Source organism: Rhinoderma darwinii, chromosome 5 (genome assembly GCF_050947455.1).
Source record: "Rhinoderma darwinii isolate aRhiDar2 chromosome 5, aRhiDar2.hap1, whole genome shotgun sequence".
Taxonomy (NCBI): Eukaryota; Metazoa; Chordata; class Amphibia; order Anura; family Rhinodermatidae; genus Rhinoderma; species Rhinoderma darwinii.
The window spans coordinates 328,702,076-328,725,298 of record NC_134691.1 but is presented as its reverse complement, the minus strand read 5'-3'; the positions used below and the strand labels follow the sequence as shown (position 1 = coordinate 328,725,298).

Below are 23,223 nucleotides of genomic sequence, written 5' to 3'. Positions count from 1 at the left end.
ATCCATCTTTACCTCAGCCTCACTGAATACTGATTTTACCAGTGAATTGAGAGTGAGTGATCAGTACATGAGGCAGAGGTGGGGGGGGGGAGTATGAGAGAAGTCTTATAAAATGAGAAGGAGGCATTTTTCTGTAAGATTTATTACAATGTCTCTTAAAAATTACCTGATGATAAAAAGTGGGCACTAACTTTATGGGAAATTGTCATAAGGCCCCCTTTTATTTTGCTTTTGTATACAAAGCACGAAAGTGGGTTTCTATAGTTCTTCCTTCCAGGAGACCTGCACAGACCATAGACTAGTTTGATCAAGTGCCTATTAGTTTAACTTGATTCTGCATGGCCACTTATCTACATGCCTCTGCAGGGATATGCTTTAGAGAATGGTTTTCTGTAGGACTCATCGTTTTATGTATTCATTTTCATCTAAATAGGTCCAAACTTCTGTGCTGATTAACTTTTTTTTAATATGTATTTAGTGGGAGCTCCGGTTTTCTAACATAGTGCTCCATATCTCCTTCTTCTCTTACACGACCATAGAGTTAAATGATAAAGTTCTGGCAGCCTGCAGCCACCACTAGGAGGAGCTCACTGCATACAGATTTATACAGCTCTCATTGAATTCAATACTATAGCGATCGCCCTGACTTATCTATTGTAGCTAAGGTATAACAACCACAAAAATTTGGGGAATTCGTAAAAACCAGTGTGGATTGCACTGTTTATTATGCAGAAATTCGTACATTGTAGTTATTGGACCTTTTACTCGCTACATTCAGGATTTTGACTATTCTGCCTTCAATACGTCTTCATGGCTGCAGGTGATTAAGGAGTTTGACAAACTTCATTATTAAATTATATAGCATTATTATTTGTGCAGGTGTATATCATGAACGTATTTGTACCCACAGCTGCAGCAGCAGCCGTGTTCTGGATACTTACCCTGAAAAAGACTATCTGTAAAACTCGATTGCGCAGTTATATTGCTTTTCAAGAGCTGCAAGGTCAAAATATATAACAGCGAAAAGAAAAGTCTGAGTTATATATTTTACAAATGCTGTTTAAACCCAAGACGATTTTTAAAGGTCTCGTTTTATGTCAGCTGCATTACATTTAAAGGGCACCAGTCACGGAAATCTGCACCATATAAAACTCTCTTATTGTTTTCCTAATTTCCTGTCACCTCTCCTGACATGTCTGATTAGTAAATACTTGTATTCCCAATTTTATAACAATTTTGGAACATCTTTTCTTAGAATTTTGCATTGTACTGTCCCTCTGTTATTCCTCCTAGAAATTTATGAATACATTGACAACTGAGTGTTACCAGTTGGGGGTGTGTTCATGCACAGACTGACTATCTAATCAGTGCTGACAGAGTTAGACTTTGACACAGGGAATGAAAACACCCAGTTGTCAATTTATAAATTTCCAGGAGGAATATCAGAGGAATGACACAGTGCGGAGCACTAAGACAATATACTCCAGCATTGTTATTTCATGGGGAATGCAAGTTTTTACTAAATCGGACATGTCAGGAGATCTGACAGATCTCTTTAAAGGTGTTTTCTACCCCTTGGCCAACCAAATGCGTTTTGTCCTGATGCATCTAAAATGAAAAGAAAAACAACTTTGCAATAGGTCTTGATAAAAAATGTCTCACCGTTTTCTGTCTACAGCTCCCATACAGACCTATGCGTCTCCATAGTAACAGACAACAAGCAAACCCTGTGTAGTCTGATCCTGCAGTATTATTGCCTTCCATTGGTCCTCTACTTCTTGCTTACATCCGGTAGGTTAATAAGTAGGGGACAGATTGAATAGAATATGACTGCAGGATCAGACTACATAGGGTTTGTTTGTTGTCTGTTACCATGGAGACTTATAGGTCTGCATAGAAGCTGTAGAAGCCAAACGATAAAAAAAATCTTATTAAAATCTATTGCACAGTTGTTTCAATTTTAATTCAAGATGCATTGGAATAATTGAAAAAAAATTATTGTCAAAGTGTACATAGCCTTTAAATATCGATAACCTATCCTTAGATTTTTTTAATCCTGTTCAATACAGTGCAACATTTGGCTGCTATGGTTAAACACTGAAGAAGACAAAAAGTGTACTTGAGCTCTGTTCACACTGGCGACATAGATTCTGGTTTTTTTAGCACGCAGAATAGTTCAGAAGACTACGATATTCATCAAAGGCAACGGAACTCTGATGCAACAATGTAAATGGTCTCCACGATCATTTTCTAGAAATTGAGTATTTCTGGGAATAGAATAAAATTGAGGAGAAACATGATTTCTGGAACTGAGTGAAATAAAATATATGTTGCACACATTAAATGACATGATAAATGAATAATCTTACAGGGTATTTCCACCATTAGATAAGCCTATTTCCAAAAAATGTGCGATTTTTATTTTTTTTGTTTGTTTTTGTTTAGGTCTGACACTGACGTGTTTCTCTCTATGTAGAAAAGCCAAAAGTAGGGCGTAACTATGAGGTTTGTTATGTCCCTGAGCATCAAAACAACTCCAGCTCCTACGCAGACCCATGTGTCTCCATGGTAACAGACTATAATCAAGCTTTATGTAGTCCGTTACAGCAGTCATATTGCCATCCACCTGCTAGCCTACAAATGTATGTTACTAAGAAGTAAGGGACTGATGGGAGTATGATTCCATGATCTGACTACAGAGGGTTTGTTTGTTGTCTGTTACCATGGAGACATATAGGTTTCCATAGGAGCTGTAAACACAAAACAATATGAGATTTTTAATTAAGACTATTGAAAAAATTGCTTAATTTTTTCATTTTAGATACATAATTTCAATTTTAGATGTATTGGAACAATGGTTACGAAGTTGGACATTTTTTTTTTAGAGAACCCCTATTCTTATGCTGCAGTTAGGGCATATAAGGCTGGGTTCACACGTGGCGGAATTTCACTTGAATTCCGCTGCGGACACTCCGCAGCGTTAATCCGCAGCGGAGCCGTTTCTCCATTGACTTCCACTTCTATTTAGAAGTGTTCGTTTAGACGATGCGTAAAATTCCGCTGTGGAGCATAGGCTGCGGAGCGGAATTTGGTGTCCGCAGCATGCTCTGTCTGTTGCGGAGCAGTGGCGGACTGGTTGCGGACTCATGGCGGAATTTCTCCATTGACTTCAATGGAGATTCTAAATTCCGCAATGAAGTCCGCAGATGTCATGCACATGTCATGTGTGCTGCGGATGCGTCTTGCTTTTTTGCCATGACATTTCTTCATTCTGGCTGGACCTATGTATTTCTAGGTCTACAGCCAGACTGAGGAAGTCAATGGGGCTCCCGTAATTACGGGAGCGTTGCTAGGAGACGTCAGTAAATAGTCACTGTCCAGGGTGCTGAAAGAGTTAAGCGATCGGCAGTAACTGTTTCTGCACCCTGGACAGTGACTACCGATCCCAATATACAGCAACCTGTAAAAAAAATAGAAGTTCATACTTACCGAGAACTCCCTGCGTCTGTCTCCAGTCCGGCCTCCCAGGATGACGTTTCAGTGTAAGTGACGGCTGCAGCCAATCACAGGCCAATCACAGGCTGCAGCGGTCACATGGACTGACGCGTCATCCAGGGAGGTCGGGCTGGATGCCGAAAGAGGGACGCGTCACCAAGACAACGGCCGGTAAGTATGAAAGTCGTTTACTTTCACTAGGGAAAGTGCTGTCCCTTCTCTCTATCCTGCACTAATAGAGAGAAGGGAAGCACTTTTCCCGCAGTCCGCAGCAGCTAGTCCGCATCAATTTACTGCACATTTTGGGCAGATCCGCAGCCGTAATCCGCAACCCGGATTAGGTGCGGCATTGATGCGGACAGTTGCGGAGGAAATCCGCCACGTGGGGGCATGCCCTAAATGTAATAAAAGTGGGGAAGGTACCATGTTCTATTAGCCAGAATGGAGAGCTGCTACAAAGAGTGTCTTTCCACCTGGGGGACCTCATTCGTACATTACATGTACAGCCCATTGATTTCAATCGGCGCCATGTAGCGCTTCATTTCTACCGCAGGATCTTTGATGACTAGAATAATGGAACATGCTGTACTATTCTATCTAGTAAAGTGAAAGCAGAAACCTGACGGCTCTATTTTGCTGTTGCTACAATTTTGCAAAGCTGCTTTGTTATGCCGCAGTTTTACGAAAATCTCACCAAAAAGGGGTTGTTTTGTCTTGTAATGGGACGTGCACCTGTGTAGGTCTGGGATGTTTATGGAGACCATGCTTTGGATTTAAATGTCTGCCCTGGTATATCATTAGCAGACTTTTCTGAAGCTTCTGTTAATGTTCTGACAATTTCAGGATAAAGCATCATCACTCAATAAACAAGATTATAAGTACAATGATGATCCTCATAAAACAGATCAGGAACCCAATAGCAAACAGCCCAATCATCATGACATTTCCATAGTAATCATTGGCTATTTTCAGCGGTAAATCTTGTATGGGAAATGCACGTGGACTGGCAATGACAAAGTGTGGGAGTCTAGCATCTATCTATCTATCTATCTATCTATCTATCTATCTATCTATCTATCTATCTATCTATCTATCTATCTATCTATCTATCTATCTATCTATCTATCTATCTATCTATCTATCTATCTATCTATCTATCTATCTATCTATATCTATCTATCTATCTCTATCTATCTATATCTATCTATATCTATCTATCTCTATCTATATCTATCTATATCTATCTATCTATCTATCTATCTATCTATCTATCTATCTATCTATCTATCTATCTATCTATCTATCTATCTATCTATCTATCTATCTATCTATCTATCTATCTATCTATCTATCTATCTATCTGTCTACTTGGCTGCATTGACTTCAGGATGTTGTAAAGCAGCTGTTGTTTGCTGATGTATACTTTTCATGTTTGCCATCTTGTATTAACACCGTGTTAGCACAATGAAGTCTGGTACAAAAAAAAATAGGCATATAAAAAAAATACTAGATTCCCACTTATGCACCAGATTTACAGGCAATTTAATTTATTAAAGTCATCTGTTTAATCAGCCACACAACATTCTTTATAGTGTTCTCCAAGTCACAAGGGAAGTCTGGAAAATAGTTAACGTATGTAAAATAATAAGCTTCCTAACCATAATATCAGGAACATGTGTGACCCAAAAACCAGTAAAAGCAGGAAGTCCTGTGCCCGAGCAGAACTAGACTTCCAGCGCTGACAATCCGTGATGAACACGAGGATATTACAGGGCAGCTAAAAACCTCACAGACAACATCCCCTGGGTGGCGGATTTCTGCTCTATAATTCAATGTGTAGATACTAAACACTCACTGCTGCAAATAGTACACCGTGAATATACAGTAAAATGTTATAAATCCATATCTGATGGTCCAGAAAAAATTAAAAAAAAATATTTATAAGCTACAAAGTTGAAAACCCAATAGCCAGCAAGGATAAGATAGAGGTCTTTGAGCAGTCAGAACTACAATAGAAAAACTAATGGTAGCTGTAAGAAATAAAACCTATGGCATGTCATATAGAAAATGTGATTGGTGGGGTCCGGGCACTGATCACAAGAACAAAGGCGCTGTGGGGCTTCGCTGAGTGCCATAACTCCTCAGCTCCCGTTGGCTCTTCACGGAGACCTGAGTATGGGCACTATACTATCTATGGCCTGGGGACAGCTGTCAAAAACCAAAGGGGCTTGGTACCAAGATAGATATGAGATACATAGAGATATGATAGATAGATAGATAGATAGATAGATAGATAGATAGATAGATAGATAGATAGATATCTAATTAATTAGATAGGTATGAATTAGATAAATACGAGATAGATGCATAAAAAATGATAGATAAATATTAGATAGATATTATATAGATAGCTAGATATGAATTAGATAAATAGTAGATATATGGATAAATATGAGATAAATAGATATGAGATTGATAGATAGATAGATAGATAGATAGATAGATAGATAGATAGATAGATAGATAGATAGATAGATAGATAGATAGATAGATAGATATGAGGTAGACAGATATGATAGATATATAAATGGATAGGTAGATAGATATGAGATAGATAGATAGATAGATAGATAGATAGATAGATAGATAGATAGATAGATAGATAGATAGATAGATAGATAGATAGATAGATAGATAGATAGATAGATAGATAGATAGATAGATATGAGGTAGACAGATATGATAGATATATAAATGGATAGGTAGATAGATATGAGATAGATAGATATAGATAGATAGATAGATAGATAGATAGATAGATAGATAGATAGATAGATAGATAGATAGATAGATAGATAGATAGATAGATAGATAGATAGATTAGATAGATATGAGGTAGACAGATATGATAGATATATAAATGGATAGGTAGATAGATATTAGATAGATAGATAGATAGATAGATAGATAGATAGATAGATAGATAGATAGATAGATAGATAGATAGATAGATAGATAGATAGATAGATAGATAGTGGAAGATGAGCAGCTGCGATAGACTTTTGATTAAACTTATCTTTGAAAAAACATCGTAAATATCCTTGCAACTTTCTAAATGATAAATGAGTGTGTAGACTGGTGTGTAGGACACATCCCGGATACCAGATCATGCTTCACGCACTATGGGCATAGATTACAATCATGCATGTGTCACGCAGTAAAAGAGATGGGGCTTTATGACTGTGTGTCACTGAGCTGAGAGGAGAGAACCCTTGGGTGACCGAGTGACAGAGAAATGAGCTCAATGAGAGGTAATATGACTGAAAGGAAATCACTGTCCAATCTGTACTTCATGTCCCGAAAATTGAAGAGCGGAGAAGCTTTGGATATAAAGGGATTCAGAAGTTTTCATTTTTGGCTTTTCTGTATGGCTCTTTTAACTAAGTATCAAATATGGACAATCCTTGGTCAGCATTTATTCTGGCGATTTGGAAATGTATTCCTCTTTTCACCAGTAGCAACAGCTCCCAATACAGGGAAGAAAGGAAAATGTAAAGATCTGATTCATACGATATCCAGAGAAAGAACAAACCGGACAGCACAAATATATAGCACCCCCCCCCCCCCCACCGCTTTCCCACAACTTCAGGTATCGTCAAGGCACTTGGCTGACCCCAGGATGTAGGTGGTTCTAGTTATCCGGTTGTTATTTCTATTGAGTCCTGTCTCTATTGGTTGGGTCGCCATGCGCTCTGCATGCGCCGAATGGCATCCCCGCCAGCCATGCCGCAATGAGGCAAGAAGAGACGGCGTTGCAGCATGGACAGTAAAGTACGTGACAGACGAGTCCCCAAACATCCCTTCTTGTGTTTGGTGAATAAGGGTATATTCACAAGGTGCGGTCAAATCGTGGTTTATTGCCGCGATCACAGAAATATTATGGCAAAGTGCTGCTGTTTTACTGCGATTTCATGGGAATAAACTGCACCATGTGAATATACCCTAATGGTGGATTTTTAAATGGACCTCCAGAACACCAGGCTGGATGGGTCTTTGTCTTGGTCTAGGTCACCTTAGTCCCCCTTCACCGCTGGGAAAAATGTCCGAAAATGACACTTTTCACCTGCTTAGGACTCCCTAATGGATAATTATAGGGGGAACTCTTGTCTGTTTTGTTTGGTACGCTTGTAAGTGGACGACTTCTTTATAGGATCCTGTTAGTGTCCCATAGCTCTCAGTAACGTGAGATCATTAATGACATTTCCAAACTTGTATGAACTTTCAGACAACGCGTTCCGCAATCTGCATTCGGCCCCCGTCTGGAGCGGACAGTTCACATTGCATGAAATAGTCGTATTGTCATTAACTACAGAAAGGAGGTTATTATATTGCAGATAATAGCGGAGGAATATGTTCAGACTGGTCAGATCTTGTTGTGATGACTCATTGGTAATAAGAGCTGTCAGAATAAAATGGGGAATCACTCGTAAAAGTTTTGAAAAACCTGTGTAATACCATTCCCGTGAAACAGTGATTTAAAGGAAAATATTAATCTGAAAATCGACATAAATTTATTAATATTTTGCTTTACTTGTTCTGATTTTTAATTACATGATGTTTTTCTTCGCCATTTATGTCTAAAGCCAATCCAGAATTCTGCTGGTTTCCTGTAACCAGAGAGCAGTGCATTGTGGGTGCTCAGTTGACAATTTCATAGTCAAAGAGAACCCATCACTTCGGACATGTCTGTTTTAGTAAATACTTGTATTCTCCATTAAATAAAAATTTTGGAGCATCTTTTTCTAGAACTCTGTGTTGTGTCGTACCTTTGTTATTCCTCCTGGAAATGTAGGAATACATTGACATCAGGGCGTTATCATTGTTAATAGGGTGTTTTCCTACACACTGAGACATTGTCAGCATTGATTGGACAGTGTCAGGCCCCATGCACATGACCGTGCCCGTAATTATGACCCGTAATTACGGGCACGGACAGCCGTCCGTTTTATTATGAAGCATGGGAGCACGGTCTGTAAAATAATGTGTCGGCTATAGAAATTAATGTGTCCGTAATTACGGGCGATTTTACAGTCGTGTGCATGGGGCCTAAGTATGTGGGTTCACATCCCTTTGACAACTGGGCGTTACTATTCCTCTTATCAGTTTATACATAAACTTCCAAGAAGAATAACAGAGGAATGGGACAATGCAGAGTTCTAAGAAGAGATACTCCAAAATTGTTATTTCATGTGGTAGTGCGGTATTTACTAAAAAACAGACTTGTCAAGAGAGCTGATGGGTTCTCTTTACCCTTTTGCTCTCCAGGTGTTTTATGATAATTTTCAGAGTTTTGACAAACTCAAATAAATCCAGAATTATAATATAAATATATCATATTATATTCCTATACCTATATATTATCTGACAGTAGACACCTGGCACATTGTGAAAATGCCACCCAGCACTTTACACTCATGGACGCCTTCATGCAATTTTGATTTAAATGGATTGTTTGCGATCAAGCAAAATCAGGCCGAGGCGGGAGTTTAGAAGTAAAGTAAAGAAAGTCTTTCGTGGAGCATCGGAGCGGCAGCGCTGGGACAGCAGGGGATTTTAAAAGTATGTAATGCTTATTTTATTATTTGATGCCATTTACTCCCCGTAGCCTTATTTTTCTTAATCACGGACAATCCCTTTAAATCATAACATTGTAAAAAAAATAAATGCATAGGCATGTTTGTGGGTAAAAGTCTGGCCCAAGCAAAGCCTGAGATTCACACCATCTCCAAAAATAAAAGTTCAAGATGTGGAAAGTTCACACATGCCACGTATGCCTATCTATACATGCGCATATCTTCACATAATCACCGGAACTGGAGAGAAACCAAAAATCTCCACGATCCAGATACTGGTAAATATCCGAGTCATGGAGTCGACAAATTTCTTGATTAGGTTCAGGAGATAATTAGATATGTAAATCTGCTCTACTTCTCACATCAGGGTCACTAGAAGGCTATATAGGGGCAGATAAGACAGTAACAGGCTGATCTTTCATCTTGCTCTCACTTTTAGCTCCCTCCTCCCTCCCCTACACAGACACAGAAACAGGTGGTAAAACTTTTCATCCTGATCCCGGACAAGTGCTGCTCCCAGAATATTGCAAATTACTATTTTATGACACCAGATCTAATCTGTTATATTCTATAGTTTAAAGTAATTACATATGGCCTTGGTAGTGAAAGGGTTAAAGCTAAGCTGGTATCTCATATGTCTTACATGGGGGTGACTCTAAACTGCTGTTAAAACCCGACGGACCCCATCACAAGTCTGGTCTTGTTGGTATCCATTGTATGAAGGATGCGGCATTGCATCGTGGTCTCATTTATAAACTGAAAATACACCGTAAGCGTAGCCATAGCCCAAATAATGTTTTCCATTTTTTGAAACCACACAGTTTAATAAAACAATTCTCAGGGATTGCCACGTTGGGGATTCCCCTTCCTCTGAAATGCTGTTATTACTTTTTTGTTCGTTTTATTATCTTAAAGGGGAACTCCAGCAAAAACTGGAGTTTCCCAATTTAGTAATTTTTTTTGAGTTCTTCAACCCCCTAATAATTTGGCCCTGCTGTTTTCCAAGCAGTGTCCCAAATTTAGAGTCGTATTTAGATCATTGCTTCGCAACCTAAGCTGTGGTGAACGGGTGACACATTCAGATCTCCATACTCTTGGAGATAAGTGGTTGTCACTCTTCAGCACTGTGCCCTCTGTAGGGGGAAGGTCCAGGGGAAATCAGGTAAGAAACTTGATGTCTCCTGCCAGAGTTCTTGTTTAAAGGGAGTCAATCTAGCGTCATCTTGTAACATATTATTAATAGAAAATATTTGAGCAGTGCAATAGAGGTTTAGGAGCTCTAAAGGTTCATTTATATGAGTCGTTTTTTCCGCGGTTGCTTGCTGAGATTTTCGTTATTGCAAAACCACAGAGGTTTTTAAATGTCAGGGTTTTGCTGCAATGAAGAAAACGACAAAAGAAAACCAAAAACACCTTAAAGAGTGTAAAAGCCCAATCACTTATGGAATCGGGATAGCTCACAAATCCCCAATAAAGTCATCTGACATATATAGACTATGACACAAACTACTGTTCAGGGGGTGGGGCTGTGACAACCTCTCGTGTTAAGTGCCTTTTACACCGGCCGACAATCGGTCGGTGCAGTGAGCGCCGATCAAAGAGACATTGTTGATTGGCGCTCGTTTGCTCCTTTTACTTTTTAAAACGATACGATCAGCCGGTAATGGATCGTTTGCTCGTTCATCTGCTGATTGCTACCTTGTTTACACAGGGCAATTATCTGCAACGAGCGTTATATGAACACTTGTCTGTCCGATAATCATGTTGTGTAAAACCCCCTTAACACATAACACCAGTGTGATAAGTGTTTGATTATGAATCTTTTTTCGTCGTCTAATAAGATGGCTACAGCCCTAATATATGGCACTATAGGTATAACTAAGCACCTGGGCATCAATGCAAAATCCGTACAAGAGCCCACCTTCCATGTGCCATTTATAATAGCAGTTTCTCTTGATGTGGCTGAGGGTGCTTTGACCCTCTATAGCCGTGCCCCTGGCCTCAGGACTACCAATCAAGAATTGCAGGATCAAAAAATTTTGGGGGTCAATTTGCCCTTCCTTAATAACACGGCCGATTTGAGTTTTTACATTTTTTGTTCTTTCCTCCCCGCCTTCCAAAAGCCATCTCTTTTATTTCTTCATTGATATAGCCGAATAAGGGCTTGTTTTTTGCGGGACAAGTTGTAGTTTTTAATGGCTCCATTTATTGTACCGCATAATGTACTGCAAAGCTGAAAACAATTATTTGTTGGGTGAAATGGGCAAAAAACAGCGATTATGCAATTTTTGGGGGGGATTTTGTTTTTACGGTGTCCATCAGGCAGTAAAAACGACACATTTACTTTATTCTACAGGTTGATACGATTACGGCGATACCAAATTTATATGTGTCATTTTATGTTTTTCCACTTTTAGAAAAATAAAATTATTTGCTAAAAAAAATAATGCTTTGTGTCACCGTATTCTGATAGCCATAACTTTTTTATTTTTCCATCAATTTAGCGGCGTGAGGGCTTAAATTTTGCGGGGCAAGCTGTAGTTTTCCCCTATACCATTTTGGGGTACATGTGACTTTTTGATCACTTTTTATTCCATTTTTTTTTAGAGCTAAGGTGACCAAAAAAAAAGCAATCTGCATGTTTTATATATATATATATATATATATATATACCAGCAGAAAAGACTTCAGGGCTCCAACACAATCAAATTGGTATGTAGATGGGTGCCAGCAAGTAGTCCAGTTCCAGAGACTAAATCGATATCCAAAAAATAATAAATCTTGCAGCACTCCAATGACGTAAATGAAAAAAAAAATTGTTTTATTCAAGCCAACATAGAAAAAGTGCGACGTTTCAGTCCAACATTAGGACTTTTTTGGACTGAAATGTTGCGCTTTTCTATGTTGGCTTGAATAAAACTACATTTTTTCATTTACTTCATTGGAGTGCTGCAAGATTTATTATTTTTTGGATATATATGTATATATTTTTTTTCTACGGCGTTCACCGTGCGGGTTAAACCATGTTATATTGAGACTTCCGGTTCCGGCGCCTGCATGTGAGGACGTGCGAGAGTAAGTGCTCCGGACCTTGATAGCAAAATCACTCGGCCAGACCATACTAAATATCGCTGGGACAACCGAGTCTGAACCCCTGCAGCACGGAAGTCAAACCTGTCGGTATATGGACAGATTCGTCCATATTATGGGCAAATCCAGAGCACAGAGCAAGACCGGTCGGGCGAACGACCAGGCAGTCATCATGGCGGACGAGTCCTCTAGGCAAACTACACTAGATGAGACGGAAGTTCCTCAAGCTCCACTGCCTGCAATGTCTGGTGAGTCTACATTATCTACCCTGAATATTGACTACAAGCAATTGGCGATTCAGGTAGCGCAATTAATTTCCCCGGATTTACAAGAATCTCTGTCTAAAACGGTTAATACCTCCCTATCACAATTACATGATACGGTGACGAAGCAGGGGGATCGCATAGATACTCTGGAGACAGCCATGCACCACGTGGACACAGCATTCATGGATCTCCGCCAAATAGTACAAGATACAAGATTGGAAAATCAAAAGCTATGGGATAGAGTGGAAGACCTAGAGAACAGGTCACGAAGGAACAATTTACGCATTGTGGGGTTACCGGAGTCGGTGTTGGCGAAAGATCTCAGGCGATTGTGTGAGACGGACTTACCGGAGGCTTTGGGAATCCGCCAGGCCTGTAAAGTAGAGCGAGCTCATAGAGTTGGACCTGACTTACGAACCGCAGATAAGGGCTCACAGGAGACGAGAATTCACCCGCGCCAAGTCATAGTCAAATACCTAGACTATTCTGACAGAATGGCAGTGTTGAAGGCCTTCAAGGGTAGGCGCGATGGCCTGGATTACAAAGGACACCGCGTCTTGATTTTTGGCGACTTCTCGGCGGAAGTCACGAAAAAGCGTTGAGCATTTTCACAAGTCTGCTCGACATTATACAAGCGCCACGTCAAATTTGCATTATTGTACCCGGCAGTTCTCAAGGTCGCGAATACGGATGGATCCTATGACACCTTTACTACACCGGAAGCGGCGGATGCCATTCTGAAATCCTTACCGCCTGACCACTCTTCACCTTCTTCTACGCATAAACCCACGGGTGAAGTTCGAGAACTTTCCAGGGAGGACAACTCTACATCAGAAGGCTTTATTTTCTCAGCTCCTAAACCGCAGAGGAACAGGAATCTTCAGCAAAGCCATACATGATGAACTACCATATCCTGAGGCTCAGAAACGTAGAAGCACTAGGGTTTTCGATGTGATATCCTTTTACACTTATGAGAATATAATGCACAGCGCTTATAGATGAATGTACCTGATATATATGCATTGTTTTTTGAATGTTATGCATAACTAGACGACATACGCAAGATAGACCACCAGTGGTTTATAGCTTTCGTGCTAGATTTCATAATGAGATGTCCAGTCCAGCACCAAGGCTGGGAGCAGTTTTGTTACGGTAAAGTTACGATAAGATGTGTTCTTACATGTGGGAAAAAAGTGAAGTCGTATGTCACGTAGACGTGGATGCTGTAATGGTACAGCAAGGTCCACGTAGTGGTAGTTACTGGTTGTCGGTTATGCATTTGCGTTTGGGCTTGGATAGGGGGGTGGGAAGGGGAGGGGGGCAGTTAGACATCCACAATGTTAAACTAAAAATATCACTCGTTTATGAGAATTGTATCATTGAACGTTAAGGGTCTCAGGTCACCCCATAAGTGCATGATGGTACTACGCCATCTCAAAAGGCTAAAAACCGACATTGCGCTCCTGCAAGAAACTCATCTCACGGAGTTAGATTACCACCGTATGCAAAAACTGTCGGTGGGTCAGGTGTACGGGTCCCCCGCCCAACAATCTAAGGCGGGAGTCCTGATACTCCTTGGTAAGAATCTCCCCTACTCAGTCACGGGCTCCTCATCTAATACAGCAGGGAGATGGGTGAATATACATCTCACGGGCTCAGCAGATTCCATAAGCATATATAATGTATATGGGCCTAATGTACGTAGTTCTCACTTTTTCAAGACACTAAACGGAGTTCTTGCAGTTGATACGGCGCCCTCCAAACTTCTGGGGGGAGACTTGAATGTAGTCTTACAACCTGCAGAGGATAGGAGCAATCCACATAAACCGTTCCTTCACAAGGATCTAGCTAGGGAAACTACCTTACACACTTTTCTTTCAGACACAGGTTTACATGATCCCTGGCGCTTGCATCATCCTGATGGCAGAGAATACTCGCATTATTCACATGCCCAACAATCATGGTCACGTATCGATTACACTCTGGTGTCGACGCCGCTCCTTCAACGGGTGCTCCAGAGTGTTATCGAACCCATGGTTATATCCGATCATTCACCGGTATTGCTGGAAATACATGACTGCTTTCCGAGGGGTTCGGACATCCTATGGCGCTTCCCCAGTAACTTGGCATCCGATGAAGCGTTCCAATCTTTACTTAAAGGTTGGTGGTTGGAATTTGAGGCTACCAATGGTGCCCACTCACAGGATCCCCAGTTATACTGTTACACCTCCAAAGCAGTCATGAGAGGGCAACTAATCGCATATATCTCGAAGCTTAAGAACCAGTCTAAATTGAAAATTGAGGAGTACGGCCGGGCTTTGAGGCAGACTTACACACGTTTCCAAGCAATACAAACTCCCTCAAACAAGCAAGAATGGCAGAAAGCAAAGGGGGAATATGAATTGTGGTTGGATAAAGGGGAAAAGTTGAAACGGTCCGCTTTTGAAGCAAAACTGTTTCGATATAGAAACAAAGCGGGGAGGTTGCTGGCACGTCTGTCTAAACCTTCGGGATCACAATTTCATATTACCACTTTGAAGGATAAAATGGGAAATTTGCAGTCGCACCCTAAACAGGTTAACTCCATCTTAAAGCAATTTTATGAGGATCTGTATACAAAACAAACGTATACTTCAACCTCGATCCCTACGGTCTTAGACTCTCTACATCTTCCCAAACTCACAGAGGAGGAACGGACATTCCTGAATTCCCCAATTACAGAAGGAGAGTTAAAATCGGGTATAAACTCACTGAAAAAGCAGAAAGCCCCAGGCCCCGACGGATACGCCAGTGAATATTTCAAGGTCCTGAGGGATCAAATCACTCCGTGTTTACTACAATTATATAATGGATATTTGTCAGGACAAACCATTCCGGCAGCCTCTAATGTTGCATACATAAAGGTCCTCCCAAAGCCAGGAAAATACCCAGAATTAGCCTCCTCGTATCGACCGATTTCTTTAATAAACTCGGACTTAAAATGAATCTCTAAACTTATGGCGGATAGATTAGCCACTATATTACCCAGAATAATCTCGCCAAACCAAGTCGGCTTTGTAAAAGGTCGTTCCGCGGTAGCCAATATTCGGAAAAAAATAACAGTACTCGATGATATTAAGGTTAATCCGTCAGCCCATCCAAATCCAGCTATTCTTACTATCGACGCCGAAAAAGCGTTCGATATGGTTCATTGGGATTGGTTGGGTGGAACGATGGACTCCATGGGTATTTCAGGACCCTTCCGATCCTTTATTGGAGCTTTATATTCGGCTCCTTCCGCAAAAGTATACACTCCAGGATTTCTTTCTCCCACCATACCACTGCATAGAGGAACACGCCAAGGCTGCCCTCTCTCCCCCCTCCTTTTTAATCTTGCATTGGAACCATTTATTCGCACATTGGAGGCTGACGAAAGGGTAAGGGGCATCAAGGTGGGCACGGAAACAATTAAGGCAACATACTTTGCAGATGATGTCTTGATATTCCTATCAGATCCGCATCACGATCTTCCTCACGTCTTTGAGCTTATTAAAAAATTTGAGAGCCACTCCGGCTTTAAAGTTAATGTTTCAAAAAGTGAATTACTACACTTGAACAGTAACGGCGCAGCACGCTTTATACCTTCGTTGAGCATACCGGTTACTATAGCTAGGTCCTCCATTAAATACCTAGGTATTAACATAGGTCGCACACCGGACACAATATATAACCTCAATTACCCAGCGGTTATAAATAAAATTAAACAAGACCTTCAACGTTGGCAGCATCTGCCTCTATCCTTTATGGGGAGATGTCATCTTTTGAAAATGATAAGCTTCCCGAGATTGCTCTATCCTCTGCAGACGATTCCGCTCCTACTAAAACACACTGATATCAAGACATTAAATTCCATGTTCTCCGTCTATATATGGAATAAGAAGCGCCCGAGAATAGCCTTAACCCCTTAAGGACTGAGCCTGTTTTGGCCTTAAGGACACAGCCTATTTTTTCAAATCTGACATGTGTCACTTTATGTGGTAATAACTCCGGAATGCTTTTACCTATCCAAGCGATTCTGAGATTGTTTTCTCGTGACACATTGGACTTTATGTTACTGGCAAAATTTGCTCGATACATTAAGTATTTAATTGTGAAAAACATCAAAATTTAGCGAAAAATTGCAAAAATTAGCATTTTTCTAAATTTATATGTATCGGCTTGTAAGACAGATAGTAATACCACACAAAATTGTTGCTAATTAACATCACCCATATGTCTACTTTAGATTGGCATCGTTTTTTGAACATCCTTTTATTTTTCTATGACCTCACAAGGCTTAGAACTTTAGCAGCAATTTCTCACATTTTCAAGAAAATGTCAAAAGGCTATTTTTACAGGGCCCAGTTCAGTTGTGAAGTGGATTTTAAGGCCTTATATATTAGAAACCCTCGATAAGTCACCCCATTTTAAAAACTTCACCCCTCAAAGTATTCAAAACAGCATTTAAAAAGTTTATTAACCCTTTAGATGTTTCACAGGAATTAAGGCAAAGTAGATGTGAAATGTTCAAATTTCTTTTTTTTTTTGCAGAAATTCATTTTTCATCAATTTTTTTTGTAACACAGAAAGTTTTACCAGAGAAATGCAACTCAATATCTATTGCCCAGATTCTGCAGTTTTTAGAAATACCCCACATGTGGCCCTAGTGCACTTATTGACTGAAGCACCGGCCTCAGAAACAAAGGAGCACCTAGAGGATTTTGGGGCCTCCTTTTTATTAGAAAATATTTTAGGCACCATGTCGGGTCTGAAAGGCTCTTGCGGCGCCAAAACAGTGGAAATCCCCCAAAAGTGACCCCATTTTGGAAACTACACCCCTTGAGGAAATTATCTAGGGGTATAGTTAGCATTTTGACCCCGCAGGTTTATTGCAGAAATTATTGGAAGTAGGCCGTGAAAATGAAAATCTACATTCTTTCAAAGAAAATGTAGGTTTAGCTAATTTTTTCTAATTTCCACAAGGACTAAAAGGAGAAAATGCACCACTACTTTTGTAAAGCAATTTCTCCCGAGTAAAACAATACCCCGCATGTGGTCATAAACGGCTGTTTGGACACACGGCGGAGCTTAGAAGGGAAAGAGTGCCATTTGTCTTTTGGAGATCAAATTTAGCAGGAATGGTTTGCGGAGACCACGTCACATTTGCAAAGCCCCTAAGGGACCAAAACAGTGAAAACACCAAAAAAGTGACTCCATTTAGGAAACTACACCCCTTGAAGAATCCATCTAGGGGTGTAGTGAGCATTTTGAACCCACAGGGGTTTCATAGATTTTATTAGAATTGGGCAGTGAAGATAAAAAAAAAACATTTTTTTCCAATAAGACGTAGCTTTAGCTCAAAATTTTTCATTTTCTCAACAAATAAAGGAATAAAATAACCCCAACATTTGTAAAGCAACTTCTCTGGAGTACGGCAATACCCAATTTGTGGTCATAAACGGCTGTTTGGGCATACGGCAAGGATCAGAAGAGAAGGAGTGCCATTTGGCTTTTGGAGCACAGATTTTGCTGGATTGGTTTCTTGACACCATGTCACTTTTGCAAAGCTCCTAAGGTACCAGTACAGTGGAAACTCCCCAAAAGTGACTCGATTCACGAAACTACACCCCTTGAGGAATTCATCTAGGGGTGTAGTGAGCATTTTGACCCCACAGGTGTTTCATAGATTTTATTAGAATTGGGCAGTGAAAATAAAAAAAATCCTTTTTCTTCAATAAGACGTAGTTTTAGCTGAAAATGTTTCATATTCTCAACAAATAAATGAAAAAAAGCACCCCAACACTTGTAAAGCAACTTCTCCTGTGTACGGCAATACCACATATGTGGTCATAAACTGCTGTTTGGGCACAGAGTAGGGCTCAGAAGGGAAGGAGCGCCATTTGGCTTTTGGAGTACAGATTTTGCTGGATTGGTTTCTGGGCGCTATGTCGCATTTGCAAAGTCCCTGTGGGACCAAAACAGTGGAAACCCCCCAGAAGTGACCCCATTTTGGAAACTACACCCCTCAAGGTATTCACCTAGGGCTGTAGTGAGCATATTAACCCCACAGGTGATTGGCAGAAATTGGTGTGCACTCGATATTGCAGAGTGAAAATGGTTTTTCAATAGATATGCCAATATGTGGCGCCCAGCTTGTGCCACTGGAGACACACACCCCAAAAATTGTTAAAAGGGTTCTCCCGGGTATGGCGATGCCATATATGTGGAAGTAAACTGCTGTTTGGGCACACTGTAGGGCTCAGAAGGGAGGTAGCGCCATTTGGCTTTTGGAGCGTGGATTTTGCTTGTAGTAGTTTTGTTTTGAGTCTTACTGGTGTTTCCGTTTATAATGTCGGGGCACATGTAAGGCGGGCGGAGTATATAAGGGGCATAGTCAGGTGGTATAGTGGGGTAAAAAAAAACAATAAAATAATCCATAGATGTGTGTTATGCTGTGACACAATCCTTTCTGCACAGGCCGGTGTCGCACTAATAAATGGTCTTTACTTATTCCCCTTTTGGTCCACACTCGGCACCTTTGAAGTTTGGGGAATTTTGCTGGGAAAGTGTTGTCCAAGTATAATACGGGCGCCCTCACTTCCAGCAGATATGTTTGGGCCCACCCCTTCCTGGTTCCCTAATTTTAGGGGCCTTGATAATTCGCCACTTGAAACAGAAGAAATGTTCCCCTCGAGCCGGCACAACTACATATTTTTCTTTCCTGATTTATTGGTGCCTTGACTAATTTTATTTTTTCATAGACGTAGTGGTATGACGGCTGGTTTGTTGCGGGACGGGCTGTAGTTTTTATTGGTACCATTTTGGGGTACATGCGACATTTTGATCACCTGTTATCCTTTTTTTTTTGGGAGGCAAGGTGACCAAAAAACAGCAATTCTGGCATATTTTTTTAGTTTTTTTTATACAGCGTTCACCACGCATTATAAATTACATGTTACTTTTATTCTGCAGGTCAGTCCGATTCCGGTGATACCTAATTTATAGCACTTTTTATGTTTTACAACTTTTTGCACAATAAAATAACTTTTGTAAAGCGAATGGATTTTTTCTGTCGCCAAGTTGTGAGAACCATAACGGTTTTAATTTTTCGTCGACGGTGCTCTATGAGGGCTTGTTTTTAGCGAGACGAGTTATAGTTTTTATAGGTACCATTTTTAGGTACATGCGACTTTTTGATCACTTTTTATTAAAATTTTTGGAAGACAAAGTGACCAAAAAATAGCAATTATGTCAGTATTTTTTAGTTTTGTTTTTTTACGGCGTTCACTGTGCGGAATAAATAACATAATATTTTTATAGTTCAGGTCGTTACGGTCGCAGCGATACCAAATATGTATGGCTTTATTATTTTTTTCAATAATAAAATGACTTGATAAAGGAAAAAGGGCGATTGTGTTTTGTGTTATTATTTGAAACTTTTATTGTATGTTTTACAACTTTTATTTTTACTTTTTTTACACTTTTTTTTACACTTTTCTTTGGTCCCACTAGGGGACTTGAAGGTCCAACTGTTTGTTTGATGTTCTAATACATTGCACTACCTATGTAGTGCAATGTATTAGAACTGTCAGTTGTTCACTGACAGCAAGCCGATCAGGCTCCGCCTCCGGGCGGGGCCTAATCGGCTAACGTAATGGCAGATAGGAAGCCATTGTTAGGCATCCTGTTGCCATAGTAGCAGTCGCCAGCCTTGCCATCGCATGGCAAGGCTGCCAATTGCATACAAACCACTTTGATGCAGCGATTGCATTGAATCGCTGCATTGAAGGGGTTAATGCCAGGAATCGGAGCTAGCTCCGGTTCCTGCCGATAGATCGGGGTGTCCGCTGTAACATACAGCGGACACCCACTGCTGATGACGCCGGCTCAGCTTCTGAGCCGGAAGCTGAGCCGGCGCCATCTTGCCGATGGTACCGGAAGCCTCCTGGGCCCCGCCGACGACGGGGCATAGGAGGATTCCGTTACAGGCTGATCGGGAGGTAAGCATTAGCCCTCCGATCGCCTTTGCAGCCAACGGCAACCCAGCGATCACGTTGCTGGGGCGCCGGTGGCTATAAACTCCTCACATGCTGCGATCTCTATTGAACGCAGCATGTGAGGGGTTAATCGGTCGGATCGGCGGCTAGCTCCTTCCTGGCCGATACCTCAGGGTGCCAGCTGTAACATACAGCTGTCACCCGGCGGTGATGTCGCTGGCTCAGCTCCTGAGCCAGCTTCATCTCCATCACGTACAGTTACGTGGAGATGCGCGAAAAGGCCATCTCCCATCACGTAACTGTACGTGAAATGGCGCGAAGGGGTTAAAGAAACTAATGACACGTAGAGAAGAGGGGGGGGTGTTAATATCCCGGATCTTCGTAGCTATAACTTGGCATGTTTGGCTCGTCATGGCCTCGACTGGCTACAAGGATCAAACTTTTATTCTAATTACGCACTTGAGGAGGGGGTGGTGGCTCCACTGCATTTGTCTTCGCTGATACATGTCTCTATTGGGAACATACCACCAGAAATCAAACATCGTATATTATTTAGGGATACCATTATGGCTTGGAAATCTATTAGAGCACTCTTTGGCCTCCCTCAACACATTTCTAAACATATGCATTTATGGGGACACCCGGAGTTTCCACAAGGGAGGGAGAACCCGCATTTCCGGGAATTGCAAGCGATGGGGATTTTCAAGCTCAATCATCTCTTGCACCCTACTGAAAATCGATATATGACCTTTCAAGAGTTACAAGCTGGAAACAATCTATCCACACGGCATCACCTAGCCTATTGCCAAATAATGTCCTTTTTAAGGTCAAAATTGCATAATATAGCCCCAGAATGCCCTAAAAACTTCTTGGATGACTTGATAGTGTCTCCCCCTTCGAAATCCTCTTTATCTTTTTTGTATGGTACACTGAGAGAATCACTCGCTAAAGCTACTACAGACACAATGTTTAAAACGTGGAGTAGAGAGCTTTCCCAGCAAGATCTTACCCAGCAGATTCTGGGAGGGTGGGCAAAGGTGCGTAAAGCAGTTGTGTGTGAAAGATGGAGGGAGACGCACTTCAAGTTCATACATAGGGCCATATATGGTTTTGATATTCCCCCACACCCTAACTGTCCGGAAAGACAAGTAGCGTGTCCACGATGTCATGCACCCAAAACAAATTTATTCCATGGTTTGTGGACGTGCCCCAAACTATTTGCATACTGGAACGAGATTTCAGGGATTATTAGGGATACATGGGGGGAGGAGATCGCGGTGGAGCCATTATCACTTTTATTCCATGCCTTTCCCGATATTCCTGACGCACTCCATGCCTTTCTTTTGGTGGCCAAGAGGTCCTTGCTTGCCCTCTGGCTGAAACCACAGCTACCGTCAGGTCAAGAGGTTATTTCGCAGCTGAAAAAATATATATACATGGATCGGCTGGATATTGAACGAACAGCGGAATCTGGCTCATCAAAATTTTTAAAAAAATGGAAAGTTTTTATATGTAAACATTTCCAGACTGACGAAATAAGAGATCTGATGACACCGTTCTATTATACCTCATGGTACCTGACGAGAGATGTGGCAGGGACATTAGGAGTGCTGAAAAGGTGATTTATTCAGGTGCTAGAGAATGACTGAGACCCACTTTCCTTTTCAGACCCGGTTCGGGTATAGGATCATTTTACATCCATTATTAGAAACTTATATACTTAGGATGTCGGGGGGGGGGGGGGGAGTTACAAGGGGTTCAAGGTTGATAACAATGTTAGCGATGCATGATCAACGTTGTCTGCCAGTTCTGTACAAAATATTGTATTGATGATCAGTTGAATACTGGGAATAACGCGCAAGTAATGTACAATGTAATGCCATGCATTTGTATCTGTTTATCTCTGTTTATTATTGTTGAAAATTCAATAAAAATTGTTTATTAAAAAAAAAAACATGTTATATTGTGATAGATCAGACTTTTACGGATGCAGCAATACCAGTTATGTTAGAAATGGGAAAAGGGCTTCAAAGGAGTACCAAGATGGCAGACCTGGGGGCCTTCATTAGGCCCCCAGGCTGCCCTGACAACCATCGGCACCACCTGATTGCATCCTGGTGGGGGCTATGACGGGTTGGAGGGGGACATTTAAGGTGTTGAACGGGCGAAATTAAAGCAAACTTTGATTTCGCCTGTTGCAGTGAGGTGTCGGCTATATTACACAGCCATCGCCAGCTGAGTAGGAGTATGGAGCGCGCTGTCACGTACTAGTACGTGACATGCCGTTAAGGGGTTAAGAAAGGAATCAGGACAATGGTGTATTTTGTGTAGATCTTTTAATTATCTGTATTATGTTGTTGTTTTTGTGAATCTCACTGACATGAAATACTAATATAGAAAGCTGTAGAAAAAATCTGAGAAAAGGATGTTGAAGTTCAGACGCCCCCTTCTTCACCAAAAAATCATATACCTATGATTAAGAAATACACCGCGTTCCAAATTATTATGCAAATGTTATTTTTCGCTTATTTTCCTAAATAGTCGATGCAAATGACAGTCAGTATAAACTTCAAGCCATCAACCGTTGGAGTATAATGCGAATTTTATTGAACAAATCTCCTAATGATAACAGATTTTCTTTTAGAAGTAAAAAATTCAAAATGCTTCACATTATTATGCACAACAGAGATCAAAACATTTTAAAGGTTGTAAAGAGAACTAAAA

At 40.8% G+C, this 23,223-nt stretch overlaps 1 protein-coding gene and 1 long non-coding RNA gene across 2 annotated transcripts in view; one reads left to right on the top strand and one right to left on the bottom strand.

Annotated features, from left to right (window-relative positions):
* The window catches only part of CDK6 (cyclin dependent kinase 6), a 138,921-nt gene that overhangs the window by 6,894 nt on the left and 108,804 nt on the right, over positions 1-23,223 (top strand). The window lies entirely within an intron of this gene.
* The window catches only part of LOC142652171 (uncharacterized), a 94,280-nt gene that overhangs the window by 12,404 nt on the left and 58,653 nt on the right, over positions 1-23,223 (bottom strand). The window contains exon 3 of the long non-coding RNA XR_012847777.1: positions 2,120-2,267. This is a non-coding gene — a long non-coding RNA (uncharacterized LOC142652171). The remainder of the gene's footprint in view (positions 1-2,119; positions 2,268-23,223) is intronic.